Here is a 17082-nt window from a genome sequence, read left to right as displayed (position 1 = left end):
GAGAGAGAGAGAGAGAGAGAGAGAGAGAGAGAGAGAGAGAGAGAGAGAGAGAGAGAGAGACTCCCTACAGACAGCCTCCACTCTGGATCTGAGTCCCTCAGCCTCCTCCAGGATCTCTGGCTCTGCGGGTGCCAGTGCGGCAATGGCGGCAAGCAGGGGAACCCTCACTGGAACCATTGGGAAGCTCTCCCCTCATCCGTCCCAGACAGAGAGGCCTCAGGTTCCACTGGAGAGACCCCGAGAGAACAAATGTGGCCTTCCTGCACGGGGGTGGGAGACAGCCTCTCCCAGCCCTGCTCACTGACTCCCCACAGAGGTCCGGCTGGGGCAGGGCAGTGTTCTGCTCCTGGCCAGGGCTACGGCTCACTTCTCCCTGTCTCTGGCCTTCCAACCACTTCTGCAGCAGGCCTTGCTGGGGCTGGATGGTTGAGATGTAGCCCAGGAGTTCTGAGCTACATGACGGAGGCATCAAAGCTGGACTGTGTGACCTCAGGAAAGTTACTTTGCCACTCTGGGCCTGTTTCCTAGAGGTTGTCTTCTATAACCTATGTGTGCTGGAGTCTCCTCCAGGGTGCCTCAGCCCTACACCCTACATTCGCTCCACAGCACAATCAAGGCTTCTAGAACCCCCACCCACGCTTCCTCTAGGTAATGACATTTGGGCTTTAGGTGCCCCCCTCCTCCCCAACCCCGCCCTCTAGTGCCCTGTCCAGTCTGGAGCCCAGCTGTGTAGTCCAGGACTCCCAAGTGCTGGATTAAGGGTGTAGTCACACCATGCCCTCAGGACTTGCTGCAGCTCGGCCCCAACCCAGCAGCCCAGGCCTTCTCCCGGGTCAGCCCCAAGGCTGCAGGAAGCCTAGCGGCTTTCAGTTGCTTCCAAGATAGAGGAACTGATGCTCCTCCCCCGCACCCTCCTAAGCTTAGCCCCCACCCACGGGGCCACTGCAGCCCAACAGGCCGTAGGTGGCAGAGGCCAGAAAGGTCAGGCCACACCCCTACAGGGAAGACAGCTGCTTCAAGCACAGGAAAAGGAAAGAGGGGAAGCGGGGGGGACCCTCCCCTTCCCCCAGTCACTGGTGGCATCTAGGCCTCTTCTCCAGGAGGCCCCACCCCCGTCCTACCTCAGGAGATTCTCTGCCCAGCCCAGCCCCAGTAATGAATCCCACATTGACTGCCTCCCTTCCCTCTGCCCTCAGTCTTCTCAACAGCTGGCCCACAGAAGGTGCTGGAGCTGAGGTGGAGAGGAGCTTGTAGAGTCCCACATCCCGCCCGCCCTTCCTCTGCAGATAAGGCCTCTCTGTTCTGGCCCTGGTCCTGGGAAAGCTGGGGCGGGGGGAGGGGGTGCATTAACCCCTTCATGAGAGCCACATCTTCAAGGCTTCCTGGTCCCAGCAAACGTGCAAACCATCAGAGCAGAGACAGCAGTGAGCACCAGGAACACACGTCCTGCAACAAAGGCCGTCCACCAATCAGCAGGTCAGGGAAGGGATTCAAATTTAAACTATCCATTTGCCTTACCCAACAGCTGTGTGTTCTTAGAGGATTTGTTTAACCTCTCTGTGCCTTCTGTTCTTTCTCTGTGAAACGTTGATAATGGTAAGAACCAGCATGACCGGGCTGACGGACTCAAGGAAATTCTGACTTTAGAACATTCTGGGGCCCCAGGAAGCTCTAGTTACCATAGCCACTTGACTATGATGGATCACGTCTCAGGACAGAAGCTCAGCAGTGCTGGCTTGGTTAGCGCTTGGATGGGCAACTGTCTGGTAGCCAAGGGTATAAGTCCTGCTTCCTGTCAGCCCTGTCCCCTCCAGCAGCAGCCAAAGCTGGACTTCAGTCTTGGTTGCGGAAGGTGACCTTTCTCTGAGTCAGAGAGCACAGGGACCCCTGGGGCTGTTCCAGTGTCCGGATGTGAGGAGGCTGTGTGACCACTCTGACCTCCTCAAACCCTCTTCTCTCCCCTGCTCCAGATCTAGCCATGGAGCCCATGGCAGCCTGAGCCCTGACCCTGTAGGGTACAGGGCCATCCTTGCATTTCCACCTCAACAGGAGTGGATGGGCTGTGTTCCACACATCCAGACCAGGGGTAGCAGGGCCACGGAGACCCTCCGCCAGCCTCTGAAGCCCCGCTGCCAGCCAGCCCTCTCTACCCAGAGTCCTGAGAGGTGATCCAAGTGACATAAACACAGAGACCCTGCGGCATATGTCCCAGGCCACACTGCTGGCAGATGCTGAGGCTAGAGGCTGAGCCCTTGCCAATCTTGCTCTAGACAAGATGCTCAGGTCCCAAAGCAATGCACGCGGATAGCAGGCCAATGCGGAGGGAAGGCCCCTGTCACAGTGCAGGCCTCCCAGAGCAATCCCATGGTGCACCAGGTCACCAAAGCCAAAGCTGGGAACTGCAGACAAGTGCTGTGGCCTGTCTCTGCCAACACACAGGAGGCCGAGACTGTCGGAAGTCCCACTGGGTATTTCCTCTAGGTAAGGGGTCTTCTCAGCTGAAGGAAGGGCTTCATTACTACCTGATGAGTGAAAATGATCAGGAGAGAGAGTGCAGCACAGAAATCCACACGAGTGACGTGAAGGCCAGTGCCTGGGCTAAGGTCCCTGCGAGGAGGAAAAAACAGGGATCCCCGTGGACGCGGAGGACCAGCCAGCACCGTGAGTGCCAATGCTTCTCTTCCTTTGCACACTGCACCCCATGGTGTCAGCCTCTCAGCCATCATGAGCCCAACCCCTCTTGGGCCCTAGAAAGCTGATGGGTCAGTGCAGGGCACAGCTGCTGCGTCCAAGGAGAGGCCATGCCAGGCTCGAGGGTGACTGGGAAGTAGCTGGCATCCTGTGCCTTCTGGCTGCTAAATGAGAGGTCTGCACAGATCTGGTCGGAGTACGGGGGGGCCTTGTTCCCTCCATTGCAGGATGGCCATCTGAACAGACACTGCTCTGCCTCTCTTGTCCAGCCCCTAGTGGACTATGGAATCCCTTGCCTGCTCTGTTGGAGCTGGGGGACACCACTCGCTCGTGCTTCAGTCTTGGTGTGCCGACAACAGGGGGTTCCCAGAGGGGTTTCTGGCTAGCAAAGAACTCCACAGCAAGGATGGGCCCAGGGGCCAAGGACAGCAAGGAAGGGGTCGTCCGTAACATCCTTGGGCTGCCCCGGGTTCAGGGACAGATCATTCTGAATTTCAGCAAACTCTCCCTCGCAGCTAAAGGCATTTGGAGCCCAGCTCTCTGCTGCCGGAAGCTTAACACAGCAGCTAAGGCAAAGCGGGTGGGAGCCCTGGGGAGGGAGGGGCTCTTCTGAAGAGTCAGCAGTGCCTTCAGTGGACGGTCCTCTCTCAGAGGGGACAGGGACAGAGGTTCCCTGTGAGAACAGAGACTGTGATGGCAGCAGCTCCCACGCCAGCAACTCTGGGTCCACCCCCCTCTTGATGGCTTCCAGGGAAAGCATTCAGTCCCTGTCAGCATCCTGAGATCCAAGAATAGGCTGAGAAGGGAAACTGTCACACAAGCCTCTGGTGAGCGCCACCGTTTCCGGTGCCTCACATCACTACCCCCCCCCGACTTTCCTAAGCCCCACTCAATTCTTCCAGTGCTCCCATCTGTGAAATCAGGAATGGGCACAGAAGGGTTAAGCAACTAAATGTTGACACACAGCAAGAGAGCCTTCCTCTGTCCACCCACTCCAAGGACAGAGGTGACACAGCATGGATAAGTCTCCAAGAACTTCACATTCCAATCGGAAACAGGAAGCCAGGGAGCAGGCCTTTGTTCTGTCTTTGTGGCTCATCATTCCCACATCTCAGCTGGAAGCCTGAACCGGCTGCAGTCTTTGAGTGAGTGGATGGATAGATGGGTGGGCGGATGGTTGAATGGACAGACAGATAGACCAATGGGTGGATGGATGGACGGATAGACAGATGTGTGGGAGGAAAGACTGACAGATGGGCGGATGGATGGATGAATGAATGAATGAATGGAGAGGGATGGATGGATAGACAGGTGGGTGGGTGGAAGGACAGAAGGACGGATGGATGGGAGGATAAATGGGTGGATGGATGGATGGATGGATGGACAGATAGATGAGCAGATAGAGAGATGGCCACATGTGCACTCACACACAAAAAGATGTAAAAATATACACGCATGAGGTCATCAACCAGGCATGGCAGTACACATCTGTTAACCCCAGCACTTAGCAGAGGAAGCAGGACCATCAGAAGTTCAAGACCAACCTGAGCTACATGAAAGCCCATCTCGAATTTAAAAATGAACGAATTAAAAATACTGAGTGTGGTGGCGCATGGCTCCAAGGCCTTAGCAGAGACAGGGGAACTGTCTGGAGTCTGCAGCCAGCCTGGCCTACAGAGTGCTACCTCAAAACAAAACAAAAAAAATAATAATCAGGAAAAGCAGGGGCTTCCCAGTGAGAAGACAGCGCTCTCGGCAGCCCTGCCTTGCCTGGCAAAGAGCAGACACAAGCGCTGCTGGCAGGGCAGGCCTGGTTAAAGACTTCCTCAGCAGCTCTGGGAGGCGGGAATCACTCCTCAGAACTATCCCCGCGCCAAGGACTGGATGTAGGGCAGGCGCCACCATGGTCCCTTTCCCAATCCCAACACAAGCCACCGCTGGCTGCAAAGAACACTGGGGTTCAGCCAGGGTTTGTGTCAACATGCTCTGCTTCATCCAGTCTGCTGGGGATCCCCCACCCAGGCAGGCACGACAGCTCCAGGAAAAACACGCAGACACAGAGGGAACTCAGGGTATAGGAAGGCGGGCTGTCCTCAGCCAGATCCGTGGAGTCCTCTGGATCCAGCCCTCCAGGGGCGCTCGAGACCTCGGCTAGTTCCACTGACAGGTGATTCAGAAGAGGAGGGTGGGGTGGAGGGCTCCAGACTGATGATGGAGGGTGGTTTGCACCCTCCCTAGGTCAGTTCCTGCCCCTAATGCCATCTCTCCCTCCGGCCACGATGAAGGCTGGCGGGGTCTGAACACCTGATTCACAGGTAAGAAAGTGGACAGGAACACACCCTTTCTAGACACCAGTGTGCAGGGTGTTAACCCCACCACAGCAGCCACTGTCACCGTCCTCACGGGGAAACAGTCACAGGCCTGCCTGCACCACTGACCCCTGAACATGGAGTACCTGTTTCTACACAAGGAGACCCAAAGGTTCCAGAAAGCACCACCAGTTTGTGGGTGGGCACAGAGCAACATACAGATCACAGCCCTCTCTCTTACCACAGCATCGTCAATGGGACTGCATGTCCACAGGTGGCTGGTACTGTCGACAGTCCAGGGTGCACCAGGTCACCGTGTCTCAGACAAGGCCATTACAGGTGTCCTTTAGCTTCATTGAATATGTCTTTGCCCCAAGACATCTGGGGAGTCACAGGTCTGGCTTGCCTCCTATTACTGCCAGGTTTCTGCTGTGTGACCATTTGCCAGCAACTCAGCCTCTCTGGGCCTCCTAAATTTCAGAGCGTGTTAGAGACCGTAGAGACGGCTGGGCTCCATGACAGGCAAGCGGGGATGAAAGGCTAGTTCTGGGGCAGCCATAGGATAGGACGGCCAGAGTACAAATGGTGTGCCTGGATACCAGAGCTGACCAGAGTGCTCACTATATAACAAAGAGGCTAAGTCCAATTCAAATACTGACCTGGGCAGGTCCAGGTGACCAGACCCTGGGTGCTACGTGGCCTCAACATCAGGACAGAGTGTGACATCAGAGCTGGCATTGCCCAGGTAGGTATGGTACGGGAAGGCCAAATGGAACAGTTTAGGTACCTATCCACCATCTTCCCCTCGCCCCAGGCAAACAGTACCTATCCACGGCACAAGCCTGCCACCTGGCCTTGGCATCCTTGACACAGTGATGGAGCCCCAAGCCAGGGATGGAAGCCAACCCTGCAGCAGAAACACCGTTGATTCACCATGCCTGCCAGGCACACAAGGAGGGTGAGGCAGGCGCCTCCTACATTCTACAGCAAACCCTGGAAACCTGCTGAAGGGTGTCTCTACATAATTCAAGCTAACCTCAAACTCCGAATTCTCTTACCTGTTTCCCACATACAGGAACCGGAGGTAGGCACAACCATCACTTGCATCTTCTGTGGTTCTAGAATATTCTTCCCCTCCTTCTGTGCTCTCCCAAACCCCCCTCAGGTTGGTAGCAACAGGCCTGCACTGCCTCTCTCTCCTTTCCCCACCTCCATCCACCGGCACCAGATCGGCACCGGAGGCACTCATTCACGATGTAGGGGCTGCTGCAGGGAGAAGGGTACGCTCACACGACCCCTCACACACAATAGACCCACCAGAGGCCTGTGCGAGGGTTCACTCACACACACACCCATGTGAACACAGCCTCTCTTCACCCCCGGCACTAACTGACCCCCAGCAACCCATCCATTGCAGTCACAGCAGCTCAGCTACCTGCCTCTTCTGCCAGGGTGCCTGCTGTGACCGCTTCTTCAGGTTCCCATGGCAGTGTCTTCTCCACCCCGAGGCATGAATGACAAGCCAGTACCCCCCTGCCACCACAGACAGCCCATGACGAGGGCCAGAGAGAGGTCTCCAAGGGCCGTTGCTTGGTAAGAAGGACTGATTCCTGTTAGCTACCCCCTGACTTCCACGTGTGCTGTGGTGCACACACACTAAATAAAATGTAAAAATAAAATTCGAATGACCAGGCTGGCAGACACTCACTGTTGCTTGCAGAGCCTCCACAGGCAGGGATTTTGACTGTGTTGGCTGGAAAGGACAATCCCTCTGAGGCCATGGCCATGAAGCCAGGACCAGAGTGAGCCAGCCAAGGAAAGGCCCACCTCTCCCCAGCAAGGTGCAGGCACTGTAAGCCCCGGCTGTGGTCCCTGGAGGCGCCCCAGTCACAGTGGACAGAGTGGCTTTGGCCGAACGATGTGAGACCACCACACACAGCCAGGGGGCGCTCTTCACACAAATCGCCTGGATAGCTCTCTTGGGGCTGTGGTGTGGTGGGGCTGTGGCTGCCACTGTAAAGGACAGACTGCAGGGGGCAGCGTGGGGTGAGGACAGTCATTCACGGGAGGGGCCAGAGGCTGCCTCCTGCCTTTGGGACCCTAGTCAGTTAGTGTAGTCGGGGAGGGCTGGGCCTCGGCAGGAGCCTCACAGAGACAGGTCTCAAGCTTGGCAGTGACTGGCCATGGTGACTCTGAACCACAGAAGGAATAGGTCACAGAGACAGGCCAGGAGTCCAGCCTGTATCGCATGGACTTCCGGAGCTGCTGGCTTGCTTCCCTTGCAGCTGGTTTTCCTGGGAGGCCGGTGCTGCAGACTTAGTCCCCAGCCAGCATGACCTCCCACAGCTGGGCCCTTCTTCCCATGCTTGGATCATGTAGTGTGGGCCCGTAGGGTCCTGGGGGAGGGCAGGCCACCAGGAACAGCTGGCTGGCTGAGGGAGTGGGCTGGGGGTGAAGAGCTCACTTTGGCCCAGGTCCCACTGTGTACGGGCAGGCTGAGACTCACAGGGGGTTATACGGTATCACTCAGTCCCACACAGATCCGGATCACCTATCCCTTCCTTACCGAGGGGAATAGAGGCTGACTCCTATCCTGACAGGCAGGATCCCAGCCCCGGCTTCCCCCACTTCCTCCTGGGCACTGAGCCTGCGCTAACTTCAGCTCTCCCTCAGCACCCAGGTTCCAGAAGGACCTAGATTTCCGTTGGCTCGAGGCCCCAGCAAACCACTGCTTAGCACTGCTCTGCAAAGCACTTTGCTTTACTTATTTATTTAGATGCAAGAGTCTCATGCCGTCCAGGATGAGACCTCGAACTCGCTCCGTAGTTAAGGATCAGTCTGGATGTTTAGCTTCCTGCACTCGATTTACACAGCCCTGGAGACTGAACCCAGGGCCTTGTACACGCGAGGTGAGCACTCTACCAAACAAGCCACGGCCAGCTTAAAAACCTGTCAGTGCAAAGGACTTTCCAGCAAACGCCTCCCACCAGATTCTTCCCAAAGTCTTAGGAGGGAGGAAGACGCCAGTCGGCCCATTTTATAGACACGTCAACTGAGTCACAAAGAGACTGCCAACGCCGAACACTGCAAAGTCAGCAGAAAATACTGTGGGCGGAGGAGTACCTCTGACCCTGTCCTGACTGGTAGCACCCAAATCAGCCTTGGGGACATGGGGGTGTGGGGGGAGGGGGACACAGGGGAGGGTCCTGAACAAAGCAGGAGGCACAAAGGACCAGCAAGTCCGGCAGTTTAGAAATCCGCCTCACACCATAGCAGCGCCAAGTGGAGCAAGGTCCAAGCAGGTGGGACTGACCGTTCCCTGCATCTCTGCCTCCTGCCCAGCTATCCTAAGAGCCACAGAAGAGTGGCTAGCACTTGCTGGATTGTCCACAGATTCCTCCAGTTGGGCCAAGAAAGCCAAGCAGAGGTTACCCCCTCCTGCAGTGTAGAGACTGTGGAAACCGCAAGCCTCTTCACCTGCCAGCTGAGGCATGCGTCAAACCCTCCAAGCTGAGAGGCCCGGAGTCCATGACTCACCCTCTCTGTGCCTTCTCAACAACCACCTCGCTCTTGGAACATGTAAGAACACAGTAAGTACTCGGAGTTAATTAAATATTAATGCGGCCAAGAATAAGAGGCCGGGCTCCCAAGCTGTCCCTAAAATGGAAAGCTCTAAGCATGGCAGAACAAAGCCAAGGCCAGCTTCGGCTGGGCTGGGCTGGGGCCCTCAGCCACCCTCCTGATGATGTCATGCTGGCACCTGCTTCTGAAACACATGTTTGGACTTTCCAGGCCATTTTCCCCTCCCCCTGGCCTCCTCCACGCTTCCTTACTCATTCTCTCCTTTAAGGGTTGTTCAGAAACAAATCTCACAGTCCAAATGTGTCAGCGGCTCCCTGGAAGTGTCTGCAGCCACGAGGGGAGGCCGTGAGTGGCAGGAGAGATCACTCACCGGGGGCCTCGGGTCTCGGGGTGCAGAGTCTGGGAAAGGGCTAAGATGGGTAACTGGAAATGGCCAGGGCTCACCTCCATGCCCATGCCCCATGAAGACCCAGCCTCCACAGCATGGGTCCCCTTTAGGGGATATACTTCTTTGGGGTGCGTGAATGAAGGCCAGAAGTTACCCCAAGTGTCATTCCTCAGGGCAGCAGCAGACACTTTACTTTAGAGATAGTGCCTCTCACTGTCCTGGGGGTCACCAAGTTGGCTGGGCTGACTAACCGTCGGGCCCCAAGGATCTGCCAGTCTCTGCCTTCCCAGTGCGACCATGCTTGGCTTTTCTCAAGGGTTCTGGACATTGAATTCAAGTCCCCATGCTTGCTGTTGTGGAATCCAACCATGTGGTCACAGCCTTGCTGAGGGGCCGCCGCGCCGGTATAGTGTGGTTCTCCTGAGTGGTCTGCAGCCAGGTGGCAGGAAGAGGGACCAGTGGCTTGTTCCTGCCAACAGCTTGGTGGAGACATAGCATACATAACCTTTTGGGTCTCCCATTTGGGTCCCTAGTACTGAACCAGAGGCAGGTGAGCAGAGCCAGGGGACAGCAGAGCTGGGGACACTTTCTCTGCAGGCAGAGGTGCTCTTGGAAACAAGAGTTTTCCCCAGAAGGCTACCCATCCGCACAGAATCCAAAGCCACGCAGGGGAAACCAGGAGTACACAGGGCTTCCCTGTGCTGTGGGCTGCGGGCGGGTAGCTGAAGTTCTCTGATCTGGAAAATGATTGGCAGCAGAGGACAGTGCCCCTTTCCCAGATCCAGCCTCACGAGCATCACCTTCTCATCCGTCAGCACCAGGCCTGGCTCCCAGGGACAGCAGGCCCAGCAGTAAGGACAGACATTTTCTAAATCCTTCAGGCCTCTTTCTCTTACCCCAGCTAGCCACACCTCAACCCCTCCACCCACAGCTCTGGAGGCCTGCTCAAGCCCAGAGCCTGGAAATGAAGAGACAAGGCCAGGGGCTCCTCCTAGTCCCCTGGGCCACATCAGCTGGCTGGCCTCCCAGGAAGCCAAGCAGGTCACAGGCTACTGTCCTGGCTTCCCTGTCTGGCTCCAGGACAGGGAGATGACAAGGGTTCTAACTGCTTCTGCACCTGAGGCTCCTAGGGTGGAGGCATAGGGCAACAAATACCCATCACAGAGCTCAGTTCCAGAAAGACGGGAAGGAGAGCCCAGGGGGCTCATAGGATCCTGAGCAGCTGGATTGTGAAGAGGAAGTGGCTAGTCTCTGGAGACCAGACATCCTGCGACCTGCACCCTGGCATGGTTGCAGGAGACCCCAGAGAAAGAGGGAGGCCAAGGTGTGCAATCTCTTAGACACTTGCTGTCCATCTCTTCCCAGGTCTCAGCATTCAGCTAATTCCAACCAGAAAGAGGCCTATCCTGTTCCCAGGATAACTGATGAGCCCTGAGTGAGATGCCCAGTGCCAGCCAAAGTCTACCATCCACACGAAGGCATTGCGTGCTGGGATGTGGTGATCTCCCATCCTGGACACGCGGCGGCAACGCCACCCAGCAGTAGTCACAGGCACAACAGTCACCATGCAAGGTCACTCTGCGCAACCAGCAACCAGGACCCCATTCCCACCCAGCCCAGGAGCTCCTGCTCTACCTCCCACGGCAACAGCCCATCCACCCATCTAGTAGATGCATGGGCAGGCATAATCCTATAGGTCGGTACTAGTTGCTCACTGGCCGGCACTGCCTCCCATCCACCCCCCCAGAGCAGCTCAGTAGCCAGGCTCCCCTGGCATGTCAACAGGCAAGTGCTGGGCACCCTCTGGGACTGCCGCATCTGGAAAATGGGCCACGTGGGAAATGGTGGTGGGGGCTCCTGGAGTTATGGTGGTCAGTTACCAACTTCTTCCACCCTCCTGAGATGGAAGGGCTTGGGGTCCTGGCAAGCTAGGCCAGGAAAGCCACCCAACTCCTGATACTTGAGGGATAGGAAAGCCCCTGGCTAGATGTTGTTACAGGAAGAAAGAGAAAAGGCGTCTGGTCTCTCAGGCAGACAGTCAGCATTCAGAGATCAGAAGGATTCTGATAGAAGTCTATAAATGCCCTAGGGAACACCCCCCATCAGCACACTGAGCTTAGAAGCCCCAGAGCCCCCAACTCAGAGTATCACCCACCAGTGAACCACAGAGCGCTTAAGACTCAAAGGCAGAGGCTGGGAGCTGCCTGAGGCCTCTATTGAGAAAGTAATGTACCAAGGTCAGTCAAGCAGATTGCAGGAGACATTTAATGAGCCAGGCCTTGGTGAGGGGAGGCGAACTTCCTGCTCCCCAGGTTCTCCTCAGGGCGGGTGCTCAGCTTCCTACACACTGGCCTGGGCCATGCCCCATCTCCTCCTTCCCTTAACAGAAGGTCTCCTGACAGACTGGGTAAGTAGGCATAGCCAAGCAGGGTTGTGGATTCCAGGGTGGCCCTGACCCTACAGCCAGACCCTCCCTGGAGACAACGTGGGCCCTGGTTCTTCAGTACTAAAGAATGAGGGAGGGCCTTGGCCCCACCAAGTTTACAGGGTCTCTGGGGACAGGACTCCCCACCGTGGGTCACCATGTGTCCGCCACACCAGCACACAGGCCTGGGGGAGGGTCTGGGATTAAAGGACCACTTTCCTCAACCAAGGCCCTGGCTCCTCCTCTATCTCCTCCCCAGCCTCGCCCCACACTGGAAGACTACTGCACCCCACGGGCAGGTTTGCCTCCCACAGTTCTACCCCTCATGCTGAGGTTACCTGGGGGCCGTGATGAGCTCTGGGGGCTGGGTTTCCTGAAATCGGGATGGTCGGTAAGACAGTAGAATTGTGTGGGGCCTCACTCCGGGCACATCTCGACCGTCTGTAACCGGAGCCAGCTGTGACAAGGACCGGCTCCCCCACCAGTGAGCAGATAAGAATTAGTCAGCAGAACAGCAAGCCCAGAAGGGCCTGAAGACAGAGCAGTATCAGGCGCAGGGTCCTTCCACAGCCGTCGTTTCCAGAGTGGAATACAGACCCTGCCTCCTCCGGGGCTGGGCAGAAGAAAGCCTGCAGGGATCGGCCTGCTGCTCAACGGAGATTGTCACCCCTCAAGCTGGGTCCCTCTGGGGTGGCGGGGGCATGAAGACACAGCAGAGTGCAGCTGGGGGTATGGCTCAGTCAGTAAAGCGTTTACCACAACACCCGTGTAAAAAAGCACCGTGAGGGAGGGGGAGAGTGAGATGGGATCCCTGGGGTTGCAGGCCAACCAGTCTAGCAGACAGATAAGTTCAGAGCTGTGTTCATTGAGACCACCCTGCCTCACAAGGTGGAAAGTGGCAAAGGAAGCCACTGGCAAGGATGCCCAGCACGGGCACATACAGGTCCCCGTCCTTGGCAGGGCAGGAGATTAGCTACGCGAAGAGGACTGGCCCTGAAGACTGGGCCCCGGTGTGAACTGCATCCCTTTCCTCTGCCCAGCAGAACAGTAAAGCACAGATGAAAGGAAGTGCCCAGAGACAGTTGTTAGAGGCAGCCTTCCACCAGGTTTAGGATGCCGGTGGCAGGGGTGGGTCTGCCCAGAACCCTGGGAGGCAGGAGAGAGGAAGCCACCACCCCCAGTTTGTCCTGTGCACCAGGACTTGGTCCAGCTGAGGGAGCAGGGCCCTTTGGCCAGCTCATGAAGGCCCAGAGCAGAAGTGGCTTTGGCAGAGCAGCATTGGGGTGATTAGAAGAGGGAATCCTCAAGGCCTTGGAGGCATGTCAGCATAGAGTGGAGGCCAGGGGACCCGTCAAGAGGCCATGAGGGAAAAGCTGTCTTCCTGGACTCTGTACTTCAGGTGCCACTAAGCACTCACACTGGGGGTACAGGCTGCAGAAGAATGAACCCACCTAGCAATCAAGCCTGCCACAGGTGCTCATCAAGGGAGCTACGACCATCTCTAACCTCACCAACCAACAACCTGGGCGGCAGGAGCCGCTTGGACTCTTGGTGTCCCCTAGGAGGGAAGGATTTAGATCTTGGTCATTTAAGATGCTTTCTAGTAGCGGACAACAGGGGGTGAGCGGGTACAAACAAACCCTCACGGGAACTCAGGCATGAACGGACATACGTGTACCAGGAAACACTTGTAAACAAAAACAACAACGCTGGACCAGACAGTGCCGCCTCGGGCCTCACAGGAAGCCAGGGCTCATGCTGACCGGCCATCAGAAGCACGCTCACGTCCTGTACAGACTGAAATACGTCTGTTCCTGCATCCATGCCTAATCCTCGTCAAAGCTGTCCCTCACCGCGCCGGCGGCACAGTGCTGAAGCCACCTCACGTCTACTAAGTGCCTACTATGTGCAGCTCGGCGTACCATCACAATACCCGACACCTCTCCGCACTTCCTCCCAACAACCTGGTAAGTGGGGAAACTGAGGCACTGGACGTGAAACTGGCCCGAGTCTTCAAACCAAGAGCGTCAGAGCCAGAATCCAAATGCAGGTTGCGATATGTTTACCTAGGAATATTCCTTTATAGTGTGTGCATATATGTCACTGTGATTGGTTTAATAAAGAAGTTAGCGAGGCGGTGGTGGCACACACCTTTAATCCCAGCCCTTGGGAGGCAGAGGCAGGCGGATCTCTGTGAGTTCGAGGCCAGCCTGGTCTACAAGAGCTAGTTCTGGGATAGGCTTCAAAGCTACAGAGAAACCCTGTCTCGAAAAACCAATAAATACATAATACATAAATTATACATAATACATAATACAATAAATAAATACATACACACATACATAGAAGCTAACTGGCCTATAGTTAGGCAGGATAAGGTTAGGCGGAGAACCAGACTAAGAGGATCCTGGGAAGAAGAAGGGAGGAATGAGAGAAGCAGCCAGGAGACGCAGAGGAAATAGGAGATAAAGTTGCCGTGGTGGGTAAAGGTACTGAGCCACGTGGCAGAGCGTAGATAAGAAACTTGGGTTAATTTAAGTTATAAGAGCTAGTTTGCAAGAAGCCTAAGCTAGCAGCCAAGAATTTATAATTAATAATTAGTTCCTGTGTGGTTATTTGGGAGTGGGCTGGTGGGATGAAAAACCCCACCTACAAGGCTGAATGATTCTTTGTTTTGTTTTGAGACAGCATCTCATGTAGCCCAGGTTGGTCTTGACATACAGCCAAGTATGGCCTTGAAGTCTTGATCCTTTGCCACCGCCTCTCGGATGCTGGGATTACAGGCATGCACCACCACATCAGGCTCGTGTGGTACCCAGGTCTTCATGCTCACGCAGGCAAGCACTCTACCAGCTGAACCTCATCCCCAGCCTTCCGGGGGCTCTGACCTCCAGCTCTAACGCAGGTCATCTCACAATAAATAAATAAGGATACCCAGCTGAAGCAGAGTCAGAAGTTTGAGTCAGTAGCTTATTTGGGCTCATGGATATAACATAAGAGAATTAAAGGCTGGGGTCCTCTCTCCCTTTTCATCCCTGGATGAGGTGAATAGAAATTCAGAAATTAAGGGGTTCTGGGACTGAAAAATCCTAGGACTGTACAACACAGAGAGTGGGTGCCTGTGGGGGCCTGGACACTGGTGGGGGGCAGGTGGCACCTTCAGGGCTGGGCTCCTGGTCTCAGAGCTTTAGGTTCAGAGGGGCTGCTTTGGGCCAGAATGAGGTGCCCTCCCATACTAGAGCAATGCCATATGGCCACAGCCTAATCACAGGGCTGTTGAGGTCTCAGGGCTAAGCTGACCTGCGCTCACCCCGAGAGCCACTCAGTTTCAAAGGCAAACTAGGCCCTAAACCACAAGTCTGCCAGGTTAGGGCCAGGGCTCAGGAAGCACAGTGGGGCTAAGTGCATACAGGGCGGGACTCTGTGCCTAGAGGAAATTCTGAATTTGTTCACCATAGAAGCTTGCTGTCTAATTTCAGTCTTTGAAAATACTGTCCTGTGAGGTTAGAGACATGGCTCGGTGGGTAAATCAACCAAGCACGCAGACTTGTTAGCAGCACACAGGTTAAAAGCCAGGCGTGGCATCGCAGCACTGGGGAGACAGAAACAGGAGGGTTCCTGAGACTTGCTGGCCAGTCAGCCTACGGCGGTGTGCCAGGTTCAGTGAGAGACCCTGTCTCAAAAAGTAAGGCAGAGAGTGATTGAGGAAGTATTTAGTGTCAGCTTCTGGCCTACGTACATGCATGCACTCACACACACACACACACACACACACACACACACACACACACACACATGTGAACACATGCATGCACACACACACACATATGTGCACATACACACTATTGTATTAATGGGCTGAGGCTGTAACTCAATGGTAGAACACTTGTCCCACACAAAGCCCTGAGTTCCATCCCAGAACTGGGAGGGAAAAAAAAACCCATAAAACAATAGCACCACAAAACCCCAACAGTATTAAGACACCATTTGTCTGGATTCCCAAATTATTCTGCACACCCCCGTACATTCTGCCCAGCGCCTGTGCTTCATTCATCTCGCACCAACCTCCAGATGTCCTTGGCACCCTCCAGCCTGCACATCTGGAGCCCACCCTAAGGCTTACACTGATCCTGCCCACCACCCCACCAGGCATCTCTAGCCCAGCCACGCCTCTCATTTTTTCACCCCTCCCACTCTCGGTCTCACTGCCTGTCACTCATCTCCTCCCAGGCAAGCATGCCACTCCTGGGGACACAGATTTGTCTACTGTGGACAATCACTGTTGTATTCCTTGGCGCCCTACAAGGCTAGCCTGTGGCGGGTCTCGGCCTTTTATCCCTTCCTTTGTAAAAACCTGATTAACCTTTTAAACATTTGAATCTCACAGTCATAGCTTCTAAGGACATCGCTCTGTTCCGACTAGCCTTCCCCAAAAACTTGTCTTTCACACACGTACACAAATATAAAGAGAACGCGGCATGGAGCCCCCACTGAAAAGCGTTGGTAGGATAAGGCTACCATTCATCGCAGGGTGAGCATTTGGAAGTCTGGACAGAAATGCAAAGACTTAGAAAGGAGTAAGATCAAGGTCACTTTCAAAAGCTCGCAGTGAACACTGCGAGTGTCTGGATCTTGACCATAGGTAGGTACGTGTGGAGCTTCAGGTGGTTAGGTCACGGGGGTTGGTGGGGTCGGGTGGAGAGGGTGATCTCTAAAGGGGACATTGAGAACTCAGCACCTTCTGACTCTCTGCTTCCAGCCACAGCAAGGTGAGCAGTGTCCGTGGCCATGCACTCCCATCATGCTTTGTGCTCCCACAAAAAAAAAGTTGAGACAAACCTTTCTCTCTTACAAGCTGTTTATTTTGACATGGCAAAGGAACATTAACATAGTTTGCCGTAATATGATGTATAAAAATGTATTTGTATGTTAAATGTGGGATTACCCCTGTATTTCCAGCATTTGAGGAGTGTAGGTAGGAGGATCAAGAGCTCGTAGTGATTCTGAGGCTAGCCTGGGCTACAAGAATGGAAGACAGGGCTGAAGAGATGGCTCAGCGGTTAAGAGCATTGCCTGTTCTTCCAAAGGTCCTGAGTTCAATTCTCAGCAACCACATGGTGGCTCACAAACATCTGTAATGAGGTCTGGTGCCCTTTTCTGGACTACAGGCATACATGCAGACAGAATATTGTATACATAATAAATAAATATGAAAAAAAAGAATGGACAACAATAGACACAAAAGGGCATACATAGCATGTGATCCTGTGAATTAGAAAGCTCCAGAACAGATGGAAAGTCCCAGCGACAAGTGGGCAATGCCTAAGGCTGGAGACAGAGCACTATGGCACCTCCTTCTGGGGTGGTAAACATTTCCTTAAATTGGCCATGGAGGAAGCAGAACTGAGAAACCACATCTTGAAACAGGTAGGTGGTCTAGGCGGGCTGCTGGGTCTCGGGATTGTGAGTGGTAGTTACAAAACTATGCTGCAAATGGTGGTCTGGCGTGGAGGCAGGGGGATCAGGAATTCAAGGTCATCTTCAGATAGCCACCAAGCTCAAGGCCAATCTGGGCTACAAAATTGGGGCCCAAAAAAGAAAAGAGAAGAGAAGAGAAGAGAAGAGAAGAGAAGAGAAGAGAAGAGAAGAGAAGAGAAGAGAAGAGAAGAGAAGAGAAGAGAAGAGAA

At 54.8% G+C, this 17082-nt stretch overlaps 1 protein-coding gene across 3 annotated transcripts in view; it reads right to left on the bottom strand.

Moving 5' to 3' along the window:
* Sept9 (septin 9) overlaps window positions 1–17082 on the bottom strand; it is a 130520-nt gene that overhangs the window by 43801 nt on the left and 69637 nt on the right. Inside the window, exon 1 of one of the 3 annotated variants that reach the window (XM_026780262.1) lies at window positions 11734–11801. The exons of the other annotated variants lie outside the window; for them this stretch is intronic. The gene's annotated coding sequence lies outside the window, so the exon portion shown is untranslated. Of the gene's footprint in view, window positions 1–11733; window positions 11802–17082 lie in introns of those variants that run through there. 3 annotated transcript variants of the gene reach the window in all.

The sequence above is a fragment of the Microtus ochrogaster genome, chromosome 7 (genome assembly GCF_000317375.1).
Source record: "Microtus ochrogaster isolate Prairie Vole_2 chromosome 7, MicOch1.0, whole genome shotgun sequence".
Classification (NCBI taxonomy): Eukaryota; Metazoa; Chordata; class Mammalia; order Rodentia; family Cricetidae; genus Microtus; species Microtus ochrogaster.
The sequence above is the reverse complement of the archived record's forward strand: the minus strand, read 5'-3'. Positions and strand labels throughout refer to the sequence as shown.